General features: G+C 34.2%; 1 protein-coding gene across 1 annotated transcript in view; it reads left to right on the forward strand.

The window, feature by feature from the left end:
* The window catches only part of MAP4K5 (mitogen-activated protein kinase kinase kinase kinase 5), a 137,992-nt gene that overhangs the window by 9,707 nt on the left and 116,271 nt on the right, over positions 1-12,014 (forward strand). The window lies entirely within an intron of this gene.

Below are 12,014 nucleotides of genomic sequence, written 5' to 3' on the forward strand. Positions count from 1 at the left end.
TTTTATAAAAATGGAATTGGATTAAAATGAATGAGTGACTAATGTTTGTTTAGCTCTTTCATAATCAGTATATTACTTGTTTCTCACAATAATCCTATGAAGTAGGTGGGACAGATGTATTATCATCTCTAGTTTACCCAAGAAGAAGTTGTATGATATTTGCGTGTATCATAAGTTGTATGTTATATATTATGTTGTATCATAAGTTGTATGATATTTGCTCTAGATCTTACAGATAGTAGGTGGCACTGTGAAGACATGAATCCATATCTTCTGACTCTATAATCTCTGTTCTTTCCACTATACCAAACTGCCTCGGGACTACATCTTTAAATTCACTGCTGTATACATAGCCCTTAACACATTGTCTAGCACATAATAAGCTGTAAGCAAATTATGGGCAGATGGTCAGATGAGACTTGGCAGCCTTACCCCTCTGCTGAGAGGTGAGGAGTTTTTGGGATTGATTTGAATATGCATATAAGCTTCAGGTCTCAGCACCAACTTTCAGAAGTACTATTTCCTGGTTACCCACCTGGTCGTTACTCTTACCCTTAAAACTTCCAAATTGGAGCCCAGGCTTGACTTGCTTTTACTGTGGAGATGAACTTATCAATAGCTCATAGCCACCCTACAATGTTAATAAGTAAAAAGAGAAACTTTTTTTTCTTGGTTGTTAGACACCCTTCCTGATGTGCCTTCTCTTGTGCTCATTTTGTTGGAACTTTAGACTTACTGTTACCTAAGATAGCTGAGTCCCATAGACTAGATTTGGTAATGCTATTCTAAGTTAAAATAAACAAAATGCTAATTCTTTCAGGCAGTAGAATAGCCTACCTTCTGTAGCATTAGCTGGTTACTTCTGTTTGCCTATGTCTAATTTGTCACAGCTTGAGAAGGATGTCTTGTGAACCAATGTGTTACCCCTCACATACATGCACCCTCTTTTCTAGGTGCCCTGTGCCTTTTTGTCCTTTTTTAAACCTACCTCTTTTAAACCTTTTTTAAACCTACCTCAATATCAGGAAGGATCCAATGTGGGCATGACAGTATATTTTAATAGACATAAGTTGCAATAAATTATTAACAACTTTTGCATTTTAAGCTTTTTAGCCCCTAATTGTAATACTGGAGATGCTTGGGTCCCCTATAATGTTTTTTATCCATGAATAATTTCCTATTCTTTCTGTAGATCCATTGGTAGGACTTGCCTTCCTATTTGCCTCTCTCGTCCTCGCCTCAGAATAGATAGCCTTCTTTCCTACCTTTTCAAAAAATACATTTTAAATAATATGTGTTTATTTTCGAAAACTTGGATATAGGAATAAATGAAAAATTACATGTACCTCTTTTACCGAAAGATGAACATTTTTGTATATCTTTCAAGACTTTTAAAAAGTCATATTAAGGACACATACATAGATCATAATATATATTATATAAGCATATATTTAAGCATACTATATATAGTATATAGCATATATATTTGATAAGGTACTTTTTTCATTTAACAGTATGTCACAAACAACTTTTCATGTGAGTAGATATACACGTTTAATATTTGTGTATTATTTCCTTGTATCATTGTACAGTGTTTAATTCATTATTGTTGAACAAGCAGAGTATCTCCAGTATTTCCTTATTATAAGCATGCTGTGATCCGTATCCTTGAACAAATTCTTTTCACATATCTAATTATTTCTTTAAGTAAATTTCTAGAATTAAATTTTCTTTTTTTCCTTGTGATGAGATTTTTATCCACGTTGTTAATTTCACACTGCATGAAAATGTGGCTGCACATGGAGCAAGAGATGCCAATCCTGGGGGAGTCCTTCTGGCTAAAGTTTCAGTGAATTTGACCTATTATTCCCCTCAATAGTTGCACCCACCAGCAGTGATTGAGAGTTTACATATTTCCTACCTCTTTATTATTAATAATGTAATGTAATGTATTTCTGTTACCTTATTTTACACTTACGTTTTCGTGTTTGATTTTTCCCTACCGCTTTTAATTTTAACTCAAGCCCTTTTCTCCTTTTGCTTTGCCATGAAGGCCTCCAGATAATTACAATTTAAGTAATCCTCTAGAAGGAATGCTCCCTTTATAAAATCAATCTGTATTAGGAGAGGATTAGAAAAATTCTTTTCAAAGGCAAGTAAGTATCCTAACATACTAAGGCTTTAGTGTGTCCTGAGATATAAGTCATCTGGACAGATTTGGGGTCACCCTAACAGGCAGGCCTTAGACTCTGAATATGTCTGCCTGGTAGTGGGGCAAACCCTGCAGTACAGCCTCCTTCTGTGGGAGAGGGAGCACCTGTCTAGATCTGGAAGGCAGCTTGGAAATAACTTGCTTCACAAAAATTAAGGAATTTGGGAGCTGGCAGGGACCTCTCACACAGTACATGTGTCCCCTACCCTATCCTTGACAACGGGTCAGTTAACTTATTTAAATAATGATATACTAGAAGCAGTTGGTTCCTTTTTAAGCTATAGAAAACTTTCCTGTTTGGATCTAAAATCTGTCCCATTGAAACTCAAACAAGGCAGATAAATCTTTAATTCTTTGCTGCCATCCCACCAGTACTACCCTCATACCTAAACTACCCGATGCATAAGGGATGCTGAGTAAATGAAAAAATAATGAATGACTAATCTTTATATTAAATTTTCATGTGGAGGATATGCTGTGTGGCTCCACCCTTATTATATTTTGTTGACATAAATTTGATAATCTTAATGGAAGTGGTTTCCTTGAAATTTACATAATTTATATAGTATATAATATGTGTTTACGACCTCCTGTTTTCCCAAAAAGATTTATAATAGAAGTAAAATGAAACACTTTACTCTTACCACAGGATAAAGTACTGCATTGTGTTTGAATATAGCACTTTCAACATATATTTTTAAATTTTAAAAATATCATAACTTTATAGAAATTTGAAGAAAAAAGTCACTTATAACATGACTTTTGTAATGAATCTAATATTTTAACTACTATCATTTTTGTTGGACATCAGACTTTGAGCACATAGGCAAAACACATAGTAATCAGAATGGTGGTAAGGGTCTGGAATCTGTATGTAGCATGTTGAAGAAGTTAGCATGTTTCATCCATAGATAGAAGGGAGCTTTTATGTTTCTCTCTGAAGAGAGTTAAAATTAGAACTAGGTCCCCTAACTGCCATAAGAATGGCAATACATACTTACTGAGTAAATCAATACATACTTACTGAATAAATCAATGAATTTAGATATCTGAAATTTGTCATAGGAGCAATAGACTCAATCAGTTTTATCTCACAGACCAAAACTGGGACCATTGAGGAGAAATTATAGGAAAGTAGATTTTGCTTATCATAAAAAGTCTTTATACAACTAAATTTATCCTACAAAATGAATGTATGAGATTGATCAAATGACTTCCATAAACTAAATAGAAGAAAATTGCTTTTTTAGAAAAAAGATTGAATTAGATCATTTCTAAAATTTCCTCCAAACTGAGATTCTAATAGAACAGTATCTCTAGAGTAGTTGTAGTTTTAGTTTTGTCTGTTTCCTTCCTTCCTTCCTCCCTTCCTTCCTTCCTTCTTATCTACCTACCTACCTACCTATTTTTTTTAATTTTTATTGAGGTGTAGTTGACTTACAGTATTATATTAGTTTCACATTACAACAGAGTGATATTTTTATACATTACAAAATGATGACAGCAGTTAGTCTAGTTACCATCCATCACTATACAAATTTATTGCACACTGTTATTGACTCTGTTCCCTATGCTGTATATTACATCACTGTGACTTATTTATTTTATGACTGGAAGTTTGTACCTCTTAACCTCCCTCACTTGGTTTTACTCATCCTTTATCCCCCTCCCCTCTGACAACCACCAGTTTGTTCTTTGATCTGTTTCTGTTTTGTTTTGTTTTTTAGATTCCACATATAAGTGAAATCATACAGTGTTTGTCTGACTTATTTCACTTAGCATAATACCCACGAGGTTATCCACATTGTCACAAATGGCAAGATTTCATTTTTTATGGCTAAGTAATATTCCTCTGTGTGTGTGTGTGTGTGTGTGTGTGTGTGTGTGTGTGTGTGTGTGTGTACCTCCACTTGGGTTGCTTTCATATCTTGGCTATGGTAAATAAATCTGCAGTGAATAGTGGCACACATGTATCTTTTTGAATCTGTATTTTTGTTATCTTCACATACATGCCCAGAAGTGATATTGCTCGATTATATGGCAGTTCTATTTTTGAATTTTTGAGGAACCTTCATAATGTTTTCCATAGTGACTGCACCAGTTTACATCCCATCAACAGTGCATAAGGGTTCCCATTTCTCCACATCCTTGCCAACACTTTTTATTTGTTGTCTTTTTGGTGATAGCCATTCTGATAGCTGTGACATTATGGTTTTGATTAATATTTCTCTGACTAGTGGTATTGAGCATTTTTTCATATGTATGTTGGCTGTCTGTATGTCTTTTGAAAAGTGTCTGTTCAAGTCCTCTGCCCATTTTTTAATCTGGTTTTTTTCTTTTTCTTTGATGTTGAGTTTTATGAGCCATTTATGTATTTTGAATATTAACCCCTTATGGGATATTATGTTTGCACATATCTTCTCCTATTCAATAGGCAGCATTTTTGTTTGTTGGTAGTTTCCTTTGCTGTGCAAAAGCTTCTTAGTTTGATGTAGTCCAGTTTTTTTTATTTTTCCCTTACTTGAGACATTCAAAAAAATATTGCTAAGACCAATGTCAAATAGTGTACTGCCTATGTTTTCCTCAGTTTTATGGTTTCAGGTCTTACATTTAAGTCTTTAATCCATTTTGAGTTTAAGGTATATGTATATGGTGTGAGAAAGTAGTTGAGTTTGATTCTTTTTCATGTAGCTCTCCAGTTTTCCAAGCACCATATCTTGAAGAGGCTGTCTTTTCCCCATTACATATTCTTGCATCCTTTCCCATAGATTAATTGACCATATAAGTGTGGGTATTTCTGGGCTCGCTATTCTGTTCCATTGACCTGTGTGCCAGTACCATGCCATTTTGATTACTGTAGCTTTATAGTATAAATAAATCAGGGAGTGTGATACCTCCAGCTTTGTTCTACTTTTTCAAGATTGTTTTGGTTATCTGGAATGTTTTGTGTTTCCATATAAATTTCAGAATTATTTGTTCTAGTTCCATGAAAGATGCTGTTGGTATTTTGACAGGGATTGCATTGAATCTGTAGATTGCCGCCAGTAGTATGGTCATTTTAATAATATTAATCTAATTCATGAACATGACATATCTTTCCCTTTGTTGCTGTTGTCTGCAGTTTCTTTCATCACTGTCTTACAGTTTTCCTAGTACAAGTCTTTTACCACCTTGGTTAGGTTTATTCCTGTGTATTTTATTCTTTTTGATGCAATTGTAAATGGGATTGTTTTCTCAATTTCTCTTTCTGATAGTTAATTACTAGTATATAGAGACACAATAGGTTTCAAAACAATCTTGAAAAAGAAAAACAAAACTAAAGGTATCATACTCCCTGATTTCAAACTATACTATAAAGCTACAATAATATATTAATTTTTATCTTGCAGTTTTACTGAATTCATTTATTAGTTTTAATAGTTTTTTTTGTGGCATCTTAAAGATTTTCTCTCTATATAATATAACGTCATCTACAAACACTGACAGTTTTACTTATTCCAGTTTGGATTCCTTTTATTTATTTTTCTTCTCTAATTGCTGTGGTTAGGACTTCCAAAACTGTTGAATATAAGTGGGGAGAGTGGACATCCTTGTCTTGTTCTTGATCTTACAGGAAATGCTTTCAGCTTTCCACTGTTAAGTATGATGTTGACTGTAGATTTGTCATATATGGTTTTTATTGTGTTGAGGTATGTTCCCTTTATACCCACTTTGTTGAGAGTCTTTATCATAAATGAATGTTGAACTTTGTCAGAAGCTTTTTCTGCATCTCTCAAGATGATATGATATCATAAGTGAATGCTGAACGTTGTCAAAAGCTTTTTCTGCATCTCTCAAGATGATGATATGATTTTTATTCTTCAGTTTATTAATGTGGTGTGTCACATTGATTGATTGGCAGCTTTTGAACCATCCTTACATCTCTGGGATAAATATCACATGATCATAATGTATAATCCTTTTAATGTATTGTTAAATTCAATTTGCTCATATTTTGTTGAGGATTTTTGCATCTATGTTCAGTGATATTGTTCTTTAATTTTCTGTTTTGTACTGTCTTTGGTTTTGGTATCAGGGTGATGCTGGCCTTGTAGAATCAGTTTGGAAGTATTCCTTCTTTTTCCATTTTTTAGAGTAATTTGAGAAGGATAAGTGTTAACTCTTCTTTAAATGTTTGTTGGAATTACTTTTCAAGATATCTGGTCCTGGAATTTTGTTTGTTGGAAAAAAAATTTTTTTACTGATTTAATTTCATTACTGGTAATTGATCTGTTCATATTTTCTGCTTCTTCCTGATTCAGTCCTGAGAGTTTGTATGTTTCTAGGAATTTGTACATTTCTTCTGGGTTGTCCATTTTATTGGCATATAATTGTTTGTAATATTCTCTTATGATCCTTTGATATATGTTATGTCAGCTGTAAGTTCTCTTTCATTTCTGATTTTATTCAGGTCTTCTGTCTTTTTTTCTTGATGAGTCTGGCTAAAGATTTATCAGTTTTCTTCATCTTTCAGAGAACCAGCTCTTAGTTTTATTGATCTTACCCATTTTTAAAAATTTTCTATTTTGTTTCTGCTCTCATTTTTATTATTTATTTTCTTCTACTGACTTTTGGTTTTGTTTGTTCTTCTTTTTCTAGTTCCTTTAGGTGTATGGTTAGATGTTTATTTGAGATGTTTCTTGTTTCCTGAGGTAGACTTGTATTTCTATAAACTTTCCTTTTAGAACTGCTTTTCCTGCATCCCATAGATTTTGGATGGTTGTGTTTCCATTTTCATTTGTCTCCAGGTATTTTTTTATTTCCTCTTTGGTTTCTTCAGTGACCCATTCGTTGGTTAGTAGCATATTGTTTAGCCTCCACGTGTTTGTATTTTTTGCAGTTTTTTTTCCTTATAGTTGATTTCTAGCCTCATATCATTGTGGTTAGAAAAGATGCTTGCTATGATTACATTCTTCTTAAGTTTATTGAAATTTGTTTTGTGGTCTAGCATGTGATCTGTTGTGGAGAGTTTTTTTCCCTATCCCTTAAATGTGGGTAATATTCTAGGATTCTGCTCTTGAATTTCTTTTCTTCTAACTCTACATACTCCTCCTTAGGTTATGTCATCTACTGGCCTGGATTCAGTAATATTGATGATGTCCAATCTGTCTCCAGTCCATGTTAGCTCTTGAGCTTCAGGAGCTATTAAGTGGTTTACCAGATATCTCCATATCTCCAGTTAGTTTTCCATAGGAACCTAAATGTTAAGTATGTTCAAATCTGAGCCCCTTATCTATGTTCCTTCACTGTCCTTCCCCTCCACCCATAAAATGTGTCCATCTTCCTGTGTCTGTCATCTTAGTGAATGGAATCACAGTGTGTATTCACTTGTACAATGTAGAAACTAGGGGTTATCCTAGACTTGCTATTCCTTTGCATTCACATTAGTTTGCTAATTCCTAATGGAGACAAGCTGGACTAGAGCATAGCAGAGAAGATAGAGGAAAGTTAATGGATTTGCTTTATATTTTTAAGCCATCATTATTTGCTGAGATATCAGATGTGAAGAATGTGAAGGAAAGAAATGAAGAATGACCTTGGGTTTTGTACTTGAGCAACTGGCTGGCTGCAGTAAATTTTATTTAGATTGGGAAGATGTGAAGATGAATGGGTTTATGGAGCAGAGAAAACTGAGTGTTATGTGTTAGGCATGTTAGGGTTGACATGCCTGTCAGGTTTCCATGGATTTAGGAGTCTGGAGCTGAGTGAGGAGAGATTTATCCTGGAGATGGTTGTTAAAGCCATAGGACTACATAGGACAATGTTAGGTAAAGAAAAGGTGAAATTCTGTGTTAGGATAGGTAATAGAGGAGTGAGTAAACAGAGGCTTAGGCATTATTGAAGACTTTAAGAGAGAGGTATAAAATATTCTTTTTGAAGAGTAGAAAATCAAACCTAATGGAGAATTTGTAGTTTGTAGTTTGAGGTTTGTGTTTTGATTTGAAAATAACACCAGTTAGTCTGATTTTACACATTTTTTCCCCAGTATCATTTAGCTATTCAATATCAGTATGGAATTAGTGGGTAATCAAGTTTAATCAGATTAGGATTTTGCTAGGCTAGTATGACAGAGGATAAGAGGAGAAGGAAGTTAAGGTTGTTTGTAAGGGAGTGATTATAAATAGAGTGGTGCACCATGGAACCCTGACAGTTAAGGGAAGATGTGAGGAATTGAGAGATGTAATTGGTAGTCATATAGGAATGCACTGGATTGATGAGGTGGAAAGATCACTGGAATGGAAACACTAGAGTAAGTGAGCTGAAAGGGTATGAAGTCATGATCAGGAATTACGATGTTTGAAGTCAAGATTCAGATAGGAGGCTAAGGATTGAAAAGTAAGAGAGTAGATCTGGATGTTGAAGTCTCTAAGAATGGTACCAAGAAAAGGGGTGGAGAGGAAGACTGGAGAGCCAGGAACCATAAAGTCCTGAGTGAACAAGAAGGGATAACCAAGAAGTTAGTAGATGATGGTTACAAAAGGGTAGTGGGTGATACCGTCTTTCCTGAGCTTCAAAGGAATGTTGTCTCTCACCATTGTATCTTTACACTCTTATGTTTCCCTTAATACAAGATAATTTTACTACTTTGAAATGACCATGTTTTATCCTATCTTTACACCTTTGCCTGGAATTCTGTTATAATCCCTTACCCCACCCCACTCTTCCCAGGAAAGTCTCTCATAATATCCATGTTTAGATTTACTTTTTCCAGGAAGCTTTCTCCAGCCAGCTTTGACTTGGCTCAGAAGCCTCCTGTGTTGTCTTGTATCACCTTTGAGAGATTTGTCACACTTCGTTGTATTTACTATTCACTTCTCTGTCTCACCAACTGATAAAAAGCTTCCTAAAGACAGCACTGTTTTGTTTCATTATATCCCCAGTATCAATATCAGTACCTGGCACATATTTGTTAAATAATAATATTTGGTATTCAGTGTTTAGTAATATTTGTTGATTGAATGAACCTGTAAAAAGCAATGTTCCATAAAGAATCAGCTATAGAGGTTTTACAACCTATGACATAATTGACTGCTTCTTTTGTGGGCAGACCAGCTACTTGGCTTTCTTCAAACTTTACAGATGCTGTGTTACTACTTCCGTATCGTAGTTCATATTCTTAAGTCTGGGATACATAATTTTGACTCTGAGAAGTAGTCACTAGCCACAAGAGATAGCTTGTTAAATATTGAGATATCTGGATTCTCTATTGTTATATTAAAGGATATTTTTGGAGGAAGGGTGTATATTTGAAATTGATGCCCCCAGTTGGCTTCATGGAAAAGTTTTGTGACCCTAAGAAATGCTGGAAGGAAATTACCTGGGGATAGGATGAGGGGCCTAATGTAAAGAACAGTGAAGTGGAATACAAGAGCTGATCTCATTTATCTTCATGGTGACCATCTTGGTTGCTATAACTTTTAGATGACTGTCAATACTTGCCAGTTACATTTTTTACCCCTGTTAAAAGAAATTATCTTCCAGCTTCCTCACTACTGAGAGGTACTGTGCCTTAAGTCATATCTTTCTATTCTTTGTTGGTAACTCAAGACTTTTCCTTTAATTATTTTTTAGTCACATTAAAAATTTTACAGCATGTTGGAAAGTTCATGGCTTATAAAACTGGCATCTGCATAATATTGTTGAAATAGAAATGGATAAGTTAAGAAGATAAACATCTTTAATTTTTTTTTCTTGGTGCAAGTGGAAATTTAACTTCTTACTATGAATTAAAAATCCAGACAGGAGAGTTTGAGTAAAAATAGGTCTCCAGTAGTAAATTGACTTGGAAATATTAAGAGATAAGGGAAACACCTTGGCAATGAGAATAGAAACTTAATTTAAGTGGAAAGGCTCTTTTATGGATTTTATAGTGACATTGATCCCATTTATTATTAGTTTATCTTTTTCCACCTAATAATTTTAATTCCTGATTAATAAAGAATTAAATAAGAGATAAACTATAGTAAAATATTTTATTGGACTGCTAGGTGTTCAGTATACCCTTAAGTCTAAATATTAGTGTATAGCAATAACCTACTAAAATAAATAGGAATCAGAAATATATTTAGATCTTTTGGTAGAGGTGCTGTGGTATTTCTGTTAGTTCCTTTTATAAACACAGTGCAGGATCTTTAAATTCTTGTGTGTTAAAGTTAAAAACAAAAATACTTGAGAATATCACACTTAATTTGTTGAAAGGAAATGTTGGGTTTCAAAAACTAGTATTGCGTATGACTCCACTGGATTATAGTGTGAAATTGTATAGTTAAATTTCTGAAAGATCTCTTTAGTAAATTGAATCTGTAAAGTCTCTGTTTAGATCTTTTTTTCTGAAAGCCTCTTTGCCTTTCATTATAAAAGAGCCTGGTACTGCTTTCTGTTTTAAAAATCCAGCTGGAAAATTACAGAGTATGAACATTTGCCCATCGGTTCTTCATTTGGAGAGAACAGAAATGTCTTCAAAATGGAGACTGACACTTAAGTGTTTACCCTGTCAGTGGGAGTTATAGCTTATATTCTTTTTTTTTAATTTCTGTAACAACATATAGTATATTTTGGCTTGTGCATGGTGTAGCTGAATTTTAAAATACCATATATATTTTATGTGGTTCTGTGATTGTTCAAATCTTCCAGTGATCTGTTCCTTCCCAAGTCCCTCAGAATCTCTAAAGAAAGGTGTCCTTGGTTCTTGGGTCATTTTGGTTCTGTTAAATTGAAATTCAACATATTTGTGTTGATTCTAATCATAAAAATTGACTCAATATGTCTGAAAGTATCAGTATACTTAAAATTTAATTTTATGTGTATTCTTTTAAAAATAATTAATAGATTTAATTTTATTATAGCTTTATATTTACAGATTAGTTGAGCGGATACATAGAGTTACATTCATCCACACCTCACCCACCCACCTATGCAGTTTCCCCTTTTATTAACATCTTGCATTAATTGTGGTATATTTATTACAATTATTGAACCAGTATTGATATATTATTATAGTTCATAGTTTACGTGAAGGTTCACTCTTTGTGTTGTACAGTTTTATGGATTTTGACAGATACCTAATGACGTGTATCCATTACAGTTTCATACGAAAATAGTTTCACCATCCTAAAAATTCCCTGTACTTCACCTGTTCATCACTCTTCACTCAGACCCCTGGCAACCATTGTTGTTTTCACTCTTTCTATGGTTTTGCCTTTCCCAGAATGTCACATAGTTGGACTCATGTAGTATGTAGCTTTTTCAGACCGGTTTCTTTCACTTAGCAGTATGCATTTACGGTTCTTCCATATCTTTTCATGGCTTGATGGCTTTTTATCACTGAATAATACTCCACTGTATGGATATAAAATGCTGAAAGATCTTAGGAATGGGGAAAAGACCTGAGGCGATTCTTTTGTCACAGGCAAGGAAGAGGAGAGAGTGGGAATGGTGTGAGGCTTCTGGCTGACCTTTTCCCATTTCTCTAGATGCCTTTGCAGTTGGGGGGAGGGTAACCATGGATGGGGGGAGTTAAAATGTTTGTTTTCTCTTCCTGAGACTCCTCCTTACCCTATTTACTGCAATAGATGAGGAAAATATGGACTTCTCATCACAAAATATTTGAGACTGCTGCTGTAGAAAAAATCCTTTTTTCTTCTACCTTTCTGTTTGTGACTTTCCCTCTGCATCCCTCTCCCCCATTCTATTATTTTTCTAACCCTCTATATGTCATTTCTAAAAATATCCCTTCTGAGGCTCTCTTCCCTACATTCTTTGT

The sequence above is a fragment of the Leucopleurus acutus genome (genome assembly GCF_964270905.1).
Source record: "Leucopleurus acutus genome assembly, chromosome: 1".
In the NCBI taxonomy this organism is placed as follows: domain Eukaryota; kingdom Metazoa; phylum Chordata; class Mammalia; order Artiodactyla; family Delphinidae; genus Leucopleurus; species Leucopleurus acutus.